Below are 18,647 nucleotides of genomic sequence, written 5' to 3'. Positions count from 1 at the left end.
CAGCCCATAAAGTAAAGATGGACAAACACATTCTCCAAATATCTTGATTAATGACTTGCATTTCTACTTGTTCTGTTGCTGTTATAGATATTAATACATGATTTTGCACTGACAATAACTCGGTGTTATGAAAAACGGTCTTTCTTTGTCATTTATACTTTTCTTCAACCACACAGATTCCAACTCCATGGTAAAATAAAGGGTCTCCATTGTTTTTGTGTCAGTAGGTCCATACCAAATATAGTACACATAATACAAGTACTTCAGATTACTTGTCTAATCACAAATATTCCTTGAAAATCCACTGAAGTTAAGAGTTGGACACTTCAGTGAGAGAAGATGTCACTGACCTTATCAAGCTAGTACAGGCCTCCTGCCTTCAAAAACTGGCAACACCTAAAAAGTCCTCAAAGAATGATTCAGTAATGCTCTATGAAACCTTTACAGCAAAGTACATTAACATTTTTATCAGTGTACAAGAAAGGATACCTCAGTGTTGTGGATTATTTTAAGACAACTTTAAAACTTTTCTGCATATAAAATGAATGAAGACAAAACAAAGGCTATAGCCGTACATTTTGTACTCACAAATTGGTTCAGCAGCATCCCTAATAATGGGGACATGATAAAACAAAGTATTTAGGAGTATGAATTAAAAAGGGTTTTGTTACGATAGCTAAGATGGTATAAAAATTTAAAAAATGGAAACTCCTGTGTATGCATATGGTTAGTAAGATACAAGCAGTGAAAATGTTTAGTCCTGTTAGTCTTGTATATGGGTGAGGCATACTTTAATCGAGGACAAGTTGTGGACTAAGAATTGAAGGAATTTAACTAGGTGGGAAAGAGGACAAGCGTTAAGTGGGGTAAGTTGATCCTTCCAATAGAATAAGATGGTTTAGGTTTACTTGATCTTAAGGGATATTTTAGAGCTGCATAGTTAAGTCTCATATATACATAAGCAGAGAGTTATAATTCAAAGTGGAGAGGGATGATGATGAAACAAAGTGGAAATTCAAGAAAGAGAAAGTGGGGCTTTGGGTACAGATCCTTGAGGAGAGTAACAACAGCCATGCAAAACATTATATTCATAAACTAGCAGAAAGTATGCTAAGAACTAAGTCAGTATGAGAACGGAGAAAGGGGATTTTGCCAGTAAGGATGATTGCAAATAGGGGCACAGAAACTAGGCAAGAGGTGGTTGGAATTTATTGAAGAAACCTGGCAAAGGAGCCTAAATATTTGGAGCAAAGTAGGAAAGATAATAGAGCAGGATGAGGCCAAAAGACGTTTGATTTGCAGACTAGAGACTGCCCTTCCTACCAGGGCTTGATCTCATAATACAGGCAAAGAGAAAAGGATATGGAAATTTTAAGTGAAAGACCTGCGCTGGTAGACCTTTTAGTTGAATCTAGAACATAAGGAGCTCTTAAAAATGGGATAATTAGTAGAGCATATTAAATATTTCATGATAACTATAAGAATCAATCAGAGGAGGTTAGAAGAATTGGGGAGAAACTGCGAAAGCAATTTGCAAGAAAACAATGGGAAGACATACGTATGTCTACCAAGTATGCAACTAAGTCCAGAATTTTTAAGACCTTTAGAACAAGAAATGCAAAACCAGCTCCAAGGAAATTTCACAAATGAAATACAACTTGTTGGCAGGCTCACTGCTCAAAAATGGCTAGCAAGTAAACAAATGAGTACAAAACTGCTTAGCACTTTCATTCCAGTTTATTTTTACACATGGAACTTCTTCAGAAAATAATTTACAATTTAAAACGCCCTCCAAAAAGCAGTACCCAGTCATTTACAGCCAATTAATGACATAATTTCCTGTTGTAAAGTCACATCTGTTAATTAAAAGTACAACACCCTAATCTATCTTAAGATAAAACCTAGCTAAAAACCTTTAACTTTAGAAGACATTTAACATTAATGTGCTTATTTAGCCCTGGAAACCGATCAGCCCTTAGGAAGATTTGTCACTTCAACACTCTAACTTCTAAAACCTTGTTACAGCTCTAAACAAAATGCAAGTCATTTACTTGCTCTAAATTTGAAAAATTAAACTTTCTAAAACCTACACAGCTGAGACTTGGTTTTGCAAGAGAGTTAGTAACATCTTGATCTTTAATAGCTTTTAAATGTTCTCTAATCCTGGTCCTTAGTCACTTTATACATTTCCAACATAGACAGAATTGCATGTGCCACAAACTGCATCTCATCTTTTTCCATTCTGCATCATATTTTGTCTACCATCCCAGTTTCTGTCCTGGCCTCTATGCATTTCCTTATCTTAAACATGCCCCTTTGTCCTGACATTGCCCCTAATACCTTTCTGGCATTTGAGTGTTACTAAAATACAACATTTCAATGCTATTTTCCTTGCCCATATTCTTTCATTTTCCCATTTTTGCATTTATTGATATTCAACAAACACTGCCTTACTGGCATCTAGGTAGTAGCAGAGCTGGATCATGCACAAATGGGGTCCTAGGCAGGGTAAAGTACCAGCCCACCCAGCAGCCATTCCAGTGTCCCATTACTTGTCTGTCTCTGTCCATTTACCAAGAACACTGTTCAGAAACCTGTCAGTGTGTACACTATTTTCTTATTTACTTTTACAATAATGGCTGGTTGCTAAACAAAAAAAAATAGTCTCACATTGACTGCAGACTTGGCATGAGCAACAGTAAATGTCACTTCCTTTGCAACTCGTATTCATTGAAAATACATTGAAACTCATATTCAGTGGAAATGCATCTGGCTATTGGCAGATTATGTCTACATTTTTATCCACAGACATCCCATCAAACCCTACAGTATTGTCTGCAAAATTCTTGGATGTCTGTGCAAAAATTAAAATTAATAATGACCACAGTCACATTTCAAATTTTTTTCACACAAACACATAGTAGCCAAAGTATTCCAACTTAATTCACATACACATGCACACACACACACTAGTTCTGCAAAGTCCAATTCAAAACTGTTTAAAAATACCAGATCATAAGAGCATAGGGTGCTTTCATCCAGAGGGAGCCTCCTACCCCAAGCAGCAGTAATAGCCACTTTTTTGACACCCTTTATTGTTTTAAAGAAATAAATTACACATACTTAATTGGTAGCATTGGACGAACTGCATGAAATTTTATAAAGATCAGTAGCATCATACCACATCATCCAGCCACATGTAGCACAGTTTAAATTGAAGAGTGCTTATGATACATAAGAAATATTAATCACTTGGTAACATACAATATGTTTGTTCTCTGCTGACATAAAAGTCATCTAAATAATTCCACATTAAAAGAAAGCTATTACTAATGCACAGATGACTGCTAACAAATTAGTTTGCATTTCAGTGCTTCATCTATAAATGCAGTGCCTGCTGCCCTTTAGAAATAAATTACAAAACGTTTTTAAAAAGTTGGTGCACTGGTGATATTGCCATAACAATTCCTGTACTAGGTCAGCTCTGTAATAGGGAGTGGTTGGCAAACAAGGACAATAGCAGGTAAGTGAAAGGAAAGATTCAAAACTTGCACTCTTGCCACAAGAAACCGCTAATTAACACATTGGAGTTTTAGTCCTCTATGTTAACTGCCAAAATAACAGTTTTTAATAAATTCTGAAGTCTTGTAGAGAAGACTGTTCCACGGTAATATGCAACGGTAACTATGTAATGGATTTTGAAGATCAGGTGCTTCTGGTCACCATCCCAAATGCAAATTATATGTCCTCACAAATGTCAACCCCTTTACAGTTGATGAAGGCTGTAAAGAAGGTATTTCAAAAATGATATTGTTAAAATGCAGCGTGTTTAGACTACTATAATACAGCATGTTTAAACTTATTACATAATTCAGATCTGTTAATGAATTAATTCAGTCTTCAATTCCAATGAATAAAACTAAGCAATTAAAGAAAATATAAATACTGCAGCAACAGCTTTTGTTGAATAACCCAGAAGTCATACAGAAATATTAATGCATATAACTACATCTCATTTTTGTGCTCCCGTTGTCTTCCCTGTCATCAAGAACAGCTATCCCATTGGATGTCATTTTGTACAGGTCTGACCTTATTGCAGCATAAACCTCCAGAGTCAACAAAACTGGATCATATACAAATGGTGCCCTATGCAAGGTAATGAATCCTGTCCCTGGCAGCAATATCCCATTATTTGTCTGTCTCTCCCCGATTACCATACAAATTTGTCAGTGTATACACTATTTTCTGCTTTACTTTTACAATTACTCTTAAGCGATTTGGACTTCATTCAAAATTTATTTCATATTTTACAGACAAAATACGGCCATTTTCTAAACAAAACACTGTCACACTGACAACAAACTTAGCATGAGAAACAGTAAACGTCTTCCCTTGAAACTCACATTTACAGAAAATGCATTTGATGTGCTGAGATTTATACTGAAATAGCATACAGTAGAGTACTAATTATCATCTATGTGAAGGGATCAGGAATTCAAAAGACAAATGTGTAATGCAATTGCTAACAGCCTGCAACAGCCCATCGGACACAAGTGTTTCCTTTAAGGAGCAGCCCAAGAGAACTCTCCATTTAATCAACTTAGCAGAATCACATAAAAGACAAATAAAGGCTAAGAGAATCAAACCACATAATACAGGAAATATCTCTGACAGCTCATAGCTGTACTCATTTGTACTAATTGCTAGACAAACTGGTGTAGCCAAAAAAAAGTGCACTTGTGTACACTTACCATAAATGCAGACGTTTGAGTGTATTCACTGTTGCAGTCATTACATTTGGGTAATCTGCTGGCAGGTTGCCCTCAGTCAGCCTGATTAACAAAGTCTTGGGTCCTGCGTCAGTTGCTGTCCCTTCTTCCATGACATCAGGTTGTCAGGGGTATAAAACATTCAGCTGATGTCATTACTTCAGTTTTTCTTGCCTCAGATGTCAGGTGCCCCCCGAATGGGGAGCAAAATAAAATTTAAAACACACAAATATACCTCCAACTAAAAGCAAATACACCAAAAAGGCTTTTAAGCATAGTAACAGAAAGTAGAGGTATAGTCAGAGAAAAACAGGGGGCTGGAGGGAGGGTAACCAGGACTGCAACAGTGAATACACTGGAACATCTACATTTATGGTAAGGGTACACAACTGTACTATGTTTTTCGTATTTCACTGTTGCAGTCATTACATTTAGGTAGATTCCCAATGCTATGTTTGGGCTATGGTTGGGAGGATGGATTTATACAGCATTAGGACCAGCTATAAGGCCCTGCAAGACAGCAGTAGCAAAGCAAGCTCTGGATTTATAGAAAATTGGTAAATGATAATGCTTAGTGAAAGTATGAACTGAACTCCAGGTAGCAGCTTCTAGAATATCCCTGGTAGGAACACCTCTGAGAAAAGCTTCAGAAGTAGATGCAGCCCTGGTGGAATGAGATCTGATCCCCTGGGGGATAGGTTTTCCATGGTGCTTATAGCAGAAATTAATGCAATGGCTTATCCATTTAGGAATGGTTTGTTTTGAAATAGCCTTTCCCTCTGCCCCTGCAGCAAATGCTACCAGCATTTGTTCAGATTTTTTTTGAGTTTTAGTCCTGTCCAAGTAGAATCTAAGTTGTCTGTGCACATCCAATGAATGCAGAATCCGTTCACCTTTGTTCTGTGGATTGGGAAAGAAAGTTGGTAAATGAATGGACTGATTGAGCCACACTGGATACCACCTTGGGCAATAAGGATGGATTGGTCCTGAGTGACACCCTGACCGCATGAAAGATGATGAAAGGCTCCACTGCCATAAGGGCCTGTAATTTAGATATCCTTCTAGCTGAAATGATTGCTAGAAGGAAGGCTGTTTTCCAATTAAGACATTTTAAGTTTGCAGTAGCAGCTGGCTCAAAAGGAGGAAGAGTGAGTTTCTCCAATACAAAGTTAAGATCCCAGGCAGGGGTTAGAGCTCTCCTGGGTGGTCTCAGGTTTTTGGCCCCTCTGAGGTACTGCTTGAGCAGAGGATGAGAGAAGAGGGGGAGGTTCTTTGTTATAATGAGCTGAAATGTCTGAGGTGTGGATTTTAATGGAGGAAAAAGACAGGCCCTTGTGAAGCATCTCAGTTAAGTATTGTAAAATCTGAGGTAAACTGGGCGCTGCTGTGCTCATTCCTTGAGATTGATTCCAAGCACAGAATCTTTTCCATTTGTCAGCATAAGATTTTCTAGTACTAGGCCTTCTCACCTCCAAGATGACATCCATCACAGTTTGTTGAGGGATGCTAAGGGTGAATTTAAGTGATTAGCCAAGCTGCAAGGTTCAATGTTGGGAGCTGAGGATGCAGAATCTGGTTCTCCTGCTGAGACAGTAAGGAAGGTGTCTGAGGCAGGTGCCATGGAGATATTTGTGACACACTGCACAGGAGTGGGTACCAGTGTTAGCATGGCCAGTCTGGAGCAATCAAAATCATTCTTAGTTTGTCCTGTTTGATTTTTAACAGAACTTTGCAGAGTAGAGGCAGAGGGGGAAAGGCGTAGACTGATAGGTTTTTCCAGCTGAAGGACAGAGCATCCACTTTCCAGGCTTTTTTGTGGGGAGTCCTTCTGCAAAATTTGTACAACTGGTAGTTCTGTGGGGAGGCAAATAGATCTATGTCTGGGCTCCCCCATTTGCTTGTCAACATGTTGAAAATCCGTGGTTCCAGTCTCCACTCGTGTGGGTCCATGAGATTTCTGCTTAGTCCATCTGCCAGTGTATTTAATTTTCCTGGCAGGAATTGAGCTTGTAGGTGCACTTGGTAGCTCAAGGCCCTGTTCCACAATGCCACGGCTAGTCTGCAGAGGGGGTAGTAATGTGTACCCCCCTGCTTGTTTATGTACCACATAACCGTAGTGTTGTCCGTCTTCACCATTAGTTGTCCTGGAAGAATGTAGTCCTTGAAGGCTGTCGGAGCATTCTATACAGCTAACATTTCTTTTTGATTGATATGTAGGTGCATTTGATTTGGGTTCCATTTGCCCTGAATGCACTTCCCTGCCAGGTGAGCCCCCCACACATAGTCTGATGTGTCTGTAGTTAGGGTTTGGGCGGCAGGGGGTAACATGAATGGCAGTCCCTTGTTTTGGTGGCAGGCCTCTGCTCACCATAGGAACTCCAGGCATAGGCAAGGTATAATAGGGAATCATTGCTTCCAGGCTGTGACAATGTTGACACCATAGACTGTTTAAGTACCACTGAAGTTTCTTCATATGCAGTCTTGCATATGGAATTAGAAGAATGCAGGAGACCATGAACCCCTAGGCTCGCATTATTTGTCTTGCAGATAGCAGGGTTTTTGTGGCCACTTGTTTGAAGTAAGTTACCAAATGAATTTGCTTTTCTGGTGTGAGGAAAGCCATCTGAGCAGTTGTATTCAAGCTTGCACCCAGGAATGTAATCTTTTGAGAGGATACCAGTTGTGATTTCTTTTTGTTTATGGTGTACCCTAGACAAGTTAGAACCCTTTTTACAAACTCCAGATGATGTAGAAGTATGGCCTGGTTTTCTGCCTGAATTAGACAATTGTTCAGGTATGGATATATTTGAATATTTCTTTACCTGCAAAATGAAATTACTGGAGCCAGGCACTTTGTGAATACCCTGGGTGCAGTAGACAAGCCAAAGGGCAGTGAAGGGAACTGATAATGCAAGTAGCCTACTTTGAACCGTAGGTATCTTCTGCATGATTCCCTGATTGGGACATGCAGGTAAGCTTCTTTTAAATCTAGAGTTGCCAACCAGGCATCTTTGTCTAGCATAGGAAGTAACTGGTAAAGAGTCAGCATCTTGAATTTTGGAATGTCCAGAAAGGTGTTTAGAGTAGACCGGTCCAGAATTGGATGACATGATTTGTCTTTTCTGGGTACCAGGAAAAGCCTGGAATGGAAACCTTGTCCCTTTTCCTCTTCAGTACCGGTTGAATAGCCCCCATGTTTAAGAAGGAAAGTACTTGTTTCTGAGCCTCTGCCCACTGATTTGGAGACAGGTCTGGCCACCCGTTTGGTGTTGGCAACATGTGGAAATGAAATCTGTATCCTTGGGACACTATGTTTAAAACCCATTTGTCCTGGGTTAGGAGTTCCCATTTTTTTGCGTGAAAAGCAATCTTTCCCCCCAAAGGGGTAGCTAAAAGGTAAGTGCTTGTTAATTTTAAAGGAAAGTCATTGAGACTGTTTACCATAGGGGGGTGTCTTATTTCCAGATTTGGAAGTGGAGGCCCCCCATTGCTTAGGTCTGAGAGTCCCTTGGGACTGAAACCTGGTGCTTTTGGTGTGTCTGGATTTGGCTTGAGAGGATCTGGAAGGAGTTAGAAAGGACCAATTCTTGGTAGGCCAGTGCTTACTAAATCTTGGAGGTTACACTTGTAAGAAATCTTTTACAGTTTGCATAAATTTAACTTTATCTTCCATCTTTTTTAAAACTTCTTCAGCCTTATTGCCAAACAGGCGGTCCTGATTTAAAGGAGCATCCAACAATTTTGCTTTAACATGATCAGGCAGAGATTGCTCCTTAAGCCAAGCATGCCTTCTAAGCACAGACCCAGGAACAGCAGCCCTGCAAGAGGCCTCTAAAGAATCAAAACCACATTGCAAAGTATGTTTTCCAACTTGTTCAGCAAAATGCAATAAATCCTGTAAATCTTTATTTTCCACACAGTCAGAAATCAACATCATTTTCTGTTTAAGCAGTCCAATAATATGCTGTTGATATTTTAACATATGACATTGGCAGTTTAAAGCCCTGATAGCCAAGGTTGCAGAAGTATAAACCTTTTTACCTCATCTATCCAATGCCCTGGAGTCTCTATCAGAAGTGGTAGGATTTTTTGCAGTAGAAGCCTTAATGCCCTTAGGCCCTTGAGAAATGGTTTCAGGATCTGCAACAGGATTTTTGAAAAGGAACTTGTGGGGCTCAGGAACCCTGTAGTATCTGTCAGGTTTACAAGGAGCTGGAGGCAGAGAATCAGGGGCCATACTGGATTCCGAAAACACATCATCAACAATGTCTAGTGTAGGAGGTATAGCCAAAGGCCTATGCTGTGGTAAAAGAAGAAAATCCCTAAGCCTCATTTTTTAATCAGAGAATTCCTGACTTTTCCCAGTGGAAATGCTCCCTTAAGGTATGTAAAGTTTCACCAAAAGAGAAATCCTCAGGGGGGAAGCAGAGGGAATGGAATCCTCTCCATCAGAATCTTCATAAGTAGGTATGGACAAATCCAGGTCATTAGAAGAGTCAGTAGAAATAGAAACCTGATCAGAAGATTCATAGTCAAGCTCAGGCCTAGGCCTCTTAGAAGGGGGGGGGGGGGTTGACTACCCCTGATTAGAGTAATTAGATCTTCAGCCATTTTGATCATTTGTTTTTAGGCGTAGAGGCCTGAACATGTGGCCTGGGCTTCGGTTTTTTCAACATAGATCGAGATTTAAACCTTAGTATTGAAGGTGGAGTTGGTTTGATATGCAAGTCTGTAGGCCTGAATACACCCTCAGAAGCCAGTGCCTGCACAGCAGTTCTGGACCCATCCAAGGTAGAGACATCCACGGGTTCCATAGGCCTTAGTATTGAAGGTGGAGTTGGTTTGATATGCAAGTCTGTAGGCCTGAATACACCCTCAGAAGCCGGTGCCTGCACAGCAGTTCTGGACCCATCCAAGGTAGAGACATCCACGGGTTCCATAGTTGAAGTATCTCGCGGCATACCGGACTCCGAATGGGTCTCAGTAAGAGGCCTGCGAGTTAGAAGTAGCGGGTATCAGGGACTGCGAAAGCACCTCACTGAGTACCGGCGAACTGGCGACTGGCTTAGGAGAAGTGTCGTTGGCAGTTTTGGACCTCAACGGCCTGTCTTTGTCTTTACGTTTTTTTTAAATTCCAGTAGTTGGATGGCTAACCAATGTCATTTCTGGATAATTAAACCGAGAACCGAAATATTTAGAGGCAAAAATGTACCGACGATGGATAGTGCGCTGATTAAATAAAGCACAAAACTGACAGCAAGGTACGTCGTGGTCAGGGCCTAGGCAAGGAATACAGTACAGATGAAAATCTTTATGAGGTATTTGCTTTCTACAAGTAATGCAGTTAATAACTTTTACTGACATCAGTAAGGAGCAATAAAGTTTCCCCAACGGGGTACTTAGCTTTAAGTTGAAGACTTCGGTTCTGAAACTTGAAAACGAAAATTTCAGAAGTTGACCGGCACTTTTGAACTGCTTCTGCTTCGGGCACTGCACAGCAAGAAAGACTGAGGTAATTACGTCGGCTGCATGTTTTATATCCCTGATGACCTGATGTCATGGAAGAAGGGACAGCAACCGACCCAGGACCCAAGACTTTGTTAATCAGGCTGACTGAGGTCAACCCACCAGCAGATTACCCAAATGTAATAACTGCAAGAAACACGAAGAACATCACTGCATTTCACAACTGTCTGCCGGTAAAAACAGTGTATTCATAGTTAAAATACTAACATTAAACTCTTAGACTTTATGCTGTCAGATTTATTTACAGCTAAATAATAAATATGCATTCTAGTCAACATTCAACAGAACAAGGAAACCAAGGATAACATCCAAAGAACTTGGTTTATAGTTTGATGCTACTCATACCTCCCAACTGTCCCAAATTACTCGTTTTTTACCGAGTTTTGGGGTCCAAATAATGGGGTGCCACGATTCCCGAGTGGCACCCCTTCATTTCCGATTTTTTTTCTTTTCCTCACTTTGTTTTTTTTTTATTTTTCACTCTGTGAGCTGACGTCATCACGTGCGATGATGTCAGCTCCATCAGGGCTACCAGCCTATCGGAATAGAGCTCGCGCAGTGCGCACACATATTTCCGGCTCTGTTTTAAATGTTTTGCGAGTGGGAACAGAAATTTAGAAGGGGAGACTTGCCTGCCCTGGCCGTTTGTGGAATCTATTAGAAGGCTCGCCTGGCTGTTTGTGGATGTGAAAAAAAAAACGTAGGGTGAGAGTCTGAGACGCTTTCTGATGGCTAGGCTTAGTGTTTTGGTTTTAAGCCATAGTTATGTGTTTATTTCTCTATTATTTTTGTTTGGAGGGGGTTGACTTCTATAGCGCGTCTGTGTAGCATTTTTAATTTTTGTTTCCATGTTTGGAATGACATTGGTTATTTATTTGCTTTAATGCCACATTGGCTCCATAAAATACTATTAAGTATTCCTGTGGAGGGTTGGATTGACACTGAAGAAATGTTATTCGCCAATGTTGGGTGACAACGGTTTCACCTTAATGTAATTCAAGCTTTGTGTGATAATGTGTACTAAAATGGTTACAAAAATTGTGGAGAAATGAAAATGTGTTTTTTTTGTAAGAGTTTAAATATGGCAACACTGGTGTGCTGTATGTGAATACGCTGGTACAATGATGCTATTGCTAGCTGCTTGCTGTTGCCCCCGGCGGGATTTGAGGGTCAAGTGTACACAGCTGCGCTACATTAAAGTTTATTATTTTGATCGAATATATGGCACTTGTTTAAAGACACTGCTGCAAAGGAAGGCTTTGCTGAGCTTTATCATCTTAAATAGTTTAGTACCATTTTTGAGATTACCTTCGTACGACTGTTGTGTAATGGGATTTTTTTAGTGTGGTCAGTATGCATGGTGTTATAGTTACATTTTTGTTATTTTGACACTGCTTATAGTTTCTAATGGCAAAAGAAGTGGACAATGGCTCTGAATCGCTCCTGATTTTGTCTCGTCTATATGTTCTGTCTCTTGCTTTTTTTTTTCAGGAATGGCCGTAGCTCTAAATTGCCCCTGGTTTTGTATTACTTTTTTTTCTGTGTCTTGTAATTTTTAATTGTTTTTAATTTTTTTTTCTGTTAAATCACATGGGGATTGTAGTTAGTCTGTAATGCCAGACATTCGAGTATCAAAATTGTTCTTCAGAAAATGCATGTTAATGCAAAACACGTTGTTCTGAGTGGATTGGTATAATGATTAACAATTGTACTGCTTTGGGCTGTTGGCCTTCATTATTTTTGTCTCTGTGTCTCTTGCTTGATGAAATAAGATGAAAGTTATGGAAGGGAATTATCTTTATGCAGGATAGTCCCTTATTTGGTCATCTGTGTCTTGCGAGAATATACAGAGCATAGCAAATTCCCTGAGATGTTTAGAACCATAAATATTTTGTATACTTATTTCACCGTGCCATTTAAAAAAATCTCTCTGAGCATCTGCTTAATTATTCTGCATGTAAATGCTTTATGGTTAACAATTAGCAATACTACCAACCAACCCTATTTTAAGCAGCTCCATTTGTCATGGAGTTCAGTACAGTATGACTTGTTCTCTATGTAGGATGTCCTCATTCTGTTTTCCATTAATTTGTATCCGTTATTTACATTGTTATGTATTTAATCGCATACTAATTCTGTGTGTATGTTTGTATTACTATATTTCTGTGCATTTGTACTTCTACATTTTCTGTTGTGGGTCCTGGCTGTAAAGCATCTTTGGACCAGTTACCTGGTTATCAGAATAGAAATAAACAATTTATTTTGTATCTGAAACACTTTAATATTACCGGAGACAATATAAAGCTACAAAATGTAAAAATAAAATCCAAATAATCATTGTATTAGTAAAGCAGTATGCACATTAGTGTTTTAGTATGCACATTAGTGTTTATGATAAATGGGGCAAAATACACAGGTAATGGGACATTGGAATGGCTGCAGGGGGACTCTGGTGCCATATTTTGCTTGTCTGTTCAGTATGCATTTGAAAGTTGGTATCCCACAATTCCATTGGAGTGGGCGGGGTTACATAATTGTGTAGGCAAATTTTATGTTAATCAGCGTACAGATTTGTACCTATTTGTCATGGGCCTTGTCCAGATTTTTGATGATTCCAGGTTGAGAGGTACGATGTTACTGTTTACTGCAGTCAGATGTTCTTCATCTCACATTGCTGCAGTCCTTACACTTGGGTAGTCCGCTGTCCTTGGTCGTCCCGAATATCAAAGTATTAGGCTGACGTCGGTCAAGGCGCTTAAGACTGACATCAGGACGTCAGGGTACAAATGCACATGACCGACGTCATATCCTCAGTCTTTTTTGCCGCATGGTCCGATGCAGAAGCAGCGTTGCAAGTGCCGTTCGGCGTTCTGAAATTTTTCGAATTCTGAGTTTCAGACGGAGTCAAAGTTGGCTAAGTACCCCGTTGGGGAATATTTTGGTTTTTTCTTGCCTCAGTGGTTTACCGGATGTCAGAAAAAGTGAATAACTGTATTTCTTGTGGGAAACAGATACCGCATAGAGATTATCATACTTTGTGTATTCCTTGTTTGGGGCCTGAGCACGACGTTGTTGGGTGTCGCTTTTGTGCTAGGTTCAATAAGCGCACTATTAGCGAAGGTTGGATTGTGCCAGGTTGGTCTTTGGGAAGCGGTGCAATTATAAGATGCCGTCGGATGCTCCGGCGCCCGCTTCAAGAAGCGCAAAGACAAGGCAGCTAAGCCCAGGCAAGAAGAGTCGTCCGTGCGGACGCCGGTTCTTTAGGGGCGTCAGTGGAACCAGGGGTTCCACCGAGGCTTCTCAGGAGTCCCAGGGGGAGACTTTGTTATTGCAGGATGTGGCCTCTCAGGAGGCAGGTCAGGCTGAAGGGGCTTCTCAGGTTACTGTACTCCCTCCCTTCTTAGGGTGGTTAGGCCTTCTCCTTCTGTTTCTAAGGCTTCTCCCAGAGGCAGGCCAGGTTTAGCTTCTGTTGGTGTCACTCCTAGTTCTTCAGGATCTGTGCCCAAGAAGCACATGCTTAAAATGGCAGAAGATTTAATTTCTTTGATTAGAGGTTCTTTGCCCCCTCCAGATAAGAGGCCTAGGGTGGAACCAGAGTTGGGGAGTTTTGAGCAGCCTTCAGATGTTTCAGAGTCTTCGGCTGAAGACTTGCAGGAGTACTCTCCTTATTCTGATTCTGATGCAGATGAATCTACCCCTTCTGCTTCTCCTCCAGAGGATTTTTCATTTTCAGAGACTCTTCATTCCATGAGGGAGCATTTTAAGTGGGAAGGTCAGGACTTCTCTGATTCCAGGAAAAGGCTTAGGGAGTTTTTGTTTTTGCCCCAGCATAGGCCTTTGGCTATACCTCCTGTTCTGGATGTTGTGGAAGATGTGTTTGCGGAGGCTTCACTTAATCCTGATTCTTTGCCTCCTGCTCCTGTTAAACCGGATAAGTATTATAGGGTGCCTGAGGCTCATAAATATCTTTATAAGAGTCCTAGGGCGGACCCAGAAACTGTTAGTCAGGGACCTAAGGGGGTCAAGGCCTCTGTTGTAAAAAATCAGGTTCCTCCAGATAAAGAGGCCAGAGCTTTGGATAGATGGGGAAAGAAAGTCTATACTTCCTCCACCTTAGCTATGAGGGCTTTGAATTGCCAGTTTCACATGTTGAAATATCAGAACTATCTTCTTTCTCAACTGAAGTCTAAGGTAGATGCTCTGGCGGAAGGCATTGAGTGTAAGGAATTACAAGATTTAGTGCATGTCTCTGAACAGGTGGGTAAGCATTCTTTACAATGTGGTTTTGATGCTGTACAGACCTCGTCTAGGGTGGCTGCCACTGGGTCAGTTCTTCGCAGGCACACCTGGCTGAGGGATCAGAATTTATCTGAACATGTTAAGACAAGGATTTTGGATGCTCCTTTACAGTCTGATGTGTTGTTTGGTTCACCTGTTGAGTCAGTCTTGAAGAAAATGGAAGACAAGGCTAAGTCTATGCAGACTGTTAAAGATTTTTTGCAAGTCCAGCCTCCGAAGTTTAGTAGGAATTGGCCTGCTAAGGGGTGGACATACCCTTCTTATGATTCACAGTCTAGGGGTAGATCTAGACGTGGTAGGGGTAGAGCTCAGAGCTCCTTCAGACCTAGAACAGGGAGTTCTCCTGCACAATCTTCAGGTGTGGGCAGGGGCCAGTCCTTTCGTAAACAGGCCCAATGACCTACCTTTTCAGCTGCCAGATCCTTCTTGCCTGGCAGCACCTTTGGGAGGAAGGTTGGCACTCTTCAGGGAAAATTGGACTTTGATTACCCAAGACAAATGGGTACTGGATATCATACACCAAGGTTACAGGTTTTATTTCCATACCTTGCCTCCTTTCAAAGGCATGCCGGACGTTCCTCCTCAGCAAAGACTAGAGGCTCACAAACAAATTTCTCTGCTGCTCCAAATAGGGGCCATACAACCGGTCTCTCTGTCAGAAGTGGGCCTAGGATTTTTTTCTCGCCTGTTCCTAGTACCAAAGAAGGGGAACACGTGGAGACCAATTTTGGATTTATCTATCCTCAACACTTATCTGGACATTCCCAAGTTCAAAATGTTGACGTTACAACAGCTTTTACCTCTGCTGGGCAAAGATCACTGGATGGTGACTCTGGATCTCAAGGAGGCTTACCTTCATGTTCCTATCAGGCTAAGTTGCAGGAAGTATCTGCGTTTTCGAGCTGGGACTTCTCATTATCAGTTCTCTGCATTGCCCTTTGGCTTATCTACTGCGCCCAGAGTGTTCACGAAGGTTCTGGCTCCAGTGATTGCTTTCTTCAGGCTAAGAGGAATACAAATCTATCCTTATTTGGACGATTGCCTGATTCTGGCCCAAGGAAAGGACGAACTTCTTCATCATTTGCAATATGTGATAGCAGTGCTAAGATGCCTGGGGTATTCTGTGAACGAAATAAAGTCCAGTCTAGTACCCTCTCAGGACATGTGCTTTCTGGGTGTGAGACTGAATACAGCATCCCAGATGGCCTTTTGACCCCGGACAAACAAAAGAATCTTTCTCTTTACTTCCATCAATTGTCTCATCAGTCCAGGCTGACTGCAAGGACAGTCCTTCAAGCCTTGGGGTTCATGGCATCTTGTATTCTGGTGCTTCCCAATGCCAAACTGCATATGAGGAAGCTACAATGGTATCTCAAAAATGTATGGACACAGCACTGCCAAGATATGGACACTGTCATTCAGATAATACCTTGCATTCAAAAGGAATTTTTGTGGTGGGCTCAGGAATGTCAACTAAACAAGGGACTCTCTGTGACCCGGCCAGAGGCGAGTCAAATTCTAACGACAGATGCCTCAGACAAAGCTTGGGGTGCTCATCTAAATGGAAAGTGGATACAAGACACGTGGCCTGCCAGACTTCAACATCTACATATCAACTTGAAGGAGATGTTAGCAGTCCAATTTGCTTTAATAGCTTTCAAGGATTTACTTCTTCCAGGGCAGGTGTTGGTTCTAACAGACAACACAACTGTCATGTGGTACATCAACAAGCAAGGGGGGACGCATTCTTATCCTCTATGCAGACAAGCAATGATTTTGTGGGAGACTGCTCTCAGTTTACAGCTAAATCTTCAGGCAAGGTTTCTGCCGGAGCACAGAACTCCTTAGCAGATGTGTTGAGCAGGCAAATTATGGATCCCCACGAGTGGAAATTGGATCCTCATGTATTTCAGAAATTGACAGTGTCATGGGGAACTCCAGACATAGATCTGTTCGCTTCTCCACTAAACTACCAGCTGCCAAAGTTTTGCACAAAAGGTTTCATCCCACAGCTTGGAAAGTGGATGCTCTTTCATTCAATTGGAGCAATCTTCATGTGTATGCCTTTCCACCTCTGCCTCTCCTCCCAAAGGTACTCCTGAAGGTCAGACAGGACAAGCCAAAGATGATTTTAATAGCTCCAGATTGGCCTCGACAGCACTGGTACCCATTACTGAGAAGTCTGGTACGGAGCCTCCATGGCCTTTGCCTTCGATTCCACACCTTCTGTCTCAGGAGAACAGTCATTTACTCAATGTCAAACTTCACTCTCTTCACCTGACAGCCTGGCATATTCTGTTTTAAACCCTGGAGGGTCTCAGCTTCCACAGCAAGTTTTGAATGTTATTTTGGAGGCCAGAAGGCCTAGTACAAGGAAAGTGTACGCAGATAAATGGAAGAGATTTTTATTTTGGAGTACAGCAAAGGAATTTGATGTTTCTAAGCCTAATTTAAGTATGGCTCTTCAATATCTTACTGAGTTACTGGACAAAGGTTTGTCCTTCTCTTCTATTAAAGTTCATGCTGCAGCAATTTCTGCTCACTATGACTGTGACCCACCATTGTTTTCTCAGCCTTTGTTTAAGCAATTCCTTAGAGGGGCAAAGAATATAAGACCCCCACGGAGAGCTCCTACTTCTGCTTGGGATCTCAATTTTGTGTTGGAGAAACTCACTCTACAACCTTTTGAGCCTGCAGCTACTGCTGAGTTGAAATATTTATCATGGAAGACTGCTTTTTTGTTGGCCATTACCTCTGCAAGAAGGGTTTCTGAGTTACAGGCCCTTATGGCGGTTGAGCCTTTCTTAATTTTTCATAAGGATAGGGTATCTTTGCGTACTAATCCATCCTTTATGCCTAAAGTGGTTTCTAGTGTGGCTTTAAACCAAACTATTCATTTGCCTACTTTTTATGCAAACCCCCAAAATAAAGGGGAAAAGATTTTGCACACTTTGGATATACACAGGCAGTTGCGATAATATTTGAGCAGAACTAAAGGGTTCAGGCAGTCTCAGCAGTTATTTGTTTCTTTTGCTTTGGGTTCTCAGGGCAAGCCTGTGTCAAAACAAACTATTTCTAAGTGGATTGGGTTTTGTATTGCTTTCTGTTATTCCCATCATGGCAAGGAGATTCCAGCTGGGATTAGGTCTCATTCCACTAGGGCTACTGCCACTTCTACAGCTTTTTTAAGGGGGGTGGCAACTAAGGATATTTTGGAGGCAGCTACTTGGAGTTCAGTGCATACTTTCTCTAAGCATTATCACCTTCCACTTTACTCTAAATCGAGGGCTGGTTTTGCCACTGCAATTTTACAGGGCATTTTGGCAGCGCCTACTGCATTATAGTTTTGCCATCCTCCCTTATCTCTGCTTTGGGATTCTACCCAAGTGTAAGGACTGCAGCAATGTGAGATGAAGAACATAGTACAGTTTTGTACCTACCATAAATGTAGATGTTCGAAGATCCACATTGCTGCAGTCCAATTTACCCTCCCTCCTTCCCTCTGTAGTTAGAGGCAGTTGTGTGGTTTGGGTTGTACATATTGTGAATATTGTATATTTTGTACATATGGTTAGTATAAGGGTGGTTGGTTGTTTTTTGCTGTCTTTTGGTTTTGACCTTTCTGTTTAGGGTCTTCTGACATCTGGGGCAAGAAAAGACTGAGGATATGACGTCGGTCATGCGCATTTGTACCCTGACGTCCTGATGTCAGTCTTAAGCGCCTTGACCGACGTCAGCCTAATACTTTGATATTCGGGCTGACCGAGGACAGCGGACTACCCAAGTGTAAGGACTGCAGCAATGTGGATCTTCGAACATCTACATTTATGGTAGGTACAAAACTGTACTTTTCCTTCCTTTATGCCTTAACTGCTCTAAATCAGGGTAATGACTAAGTTTGCAATCTGGGGGAACATTGACGAATATATCCCAAATTTCCAGGTGCCCAAAGCACTATCTTGTTAAGGGACTTGCTTACCTCCCATAGCTAAATTCCTGGTTTTGACCATAAATCCCTTTAATTGGGGCATCACACACACACACACACACACA

At 41.3% G+C, this 18,647-nt stretch overlaps 1 protein-coding gene across 1 annotated transcript in view; it reads left to right on the top strand.

Moving 5' to 3' along the window:
- LAMC3 (laminin subunit gamma 3) overlaps nt 1-18,647 on the top strand; it is a 4,228,426-nt gene that overhangs the window by 129,225 nt on the left and 4,080,554 nt on the right. The gene's annotated exons all lie outside the window — the stretch shown is intronic.

Source organism: Protopterus annectens, chromosome 16.part0 (genome assembly GCF_019279795.1).
Source record: "Protopterus annectens isolate FY-2018-M chromosome 16.part0, PAN1.0, whole genome shotgun sequence".
In the NCBI taxonomy this organism is placed as follows: Eukaryota; Metazoa; Chordata; order Ceratodontiformes; family Protopteridae; genus Protopterus; species Protopterus annectens.
Note: the sequence above shows the minus strand (reverse complement) of the source record. Positions and strands in the feature narration are given on the sequence as shown.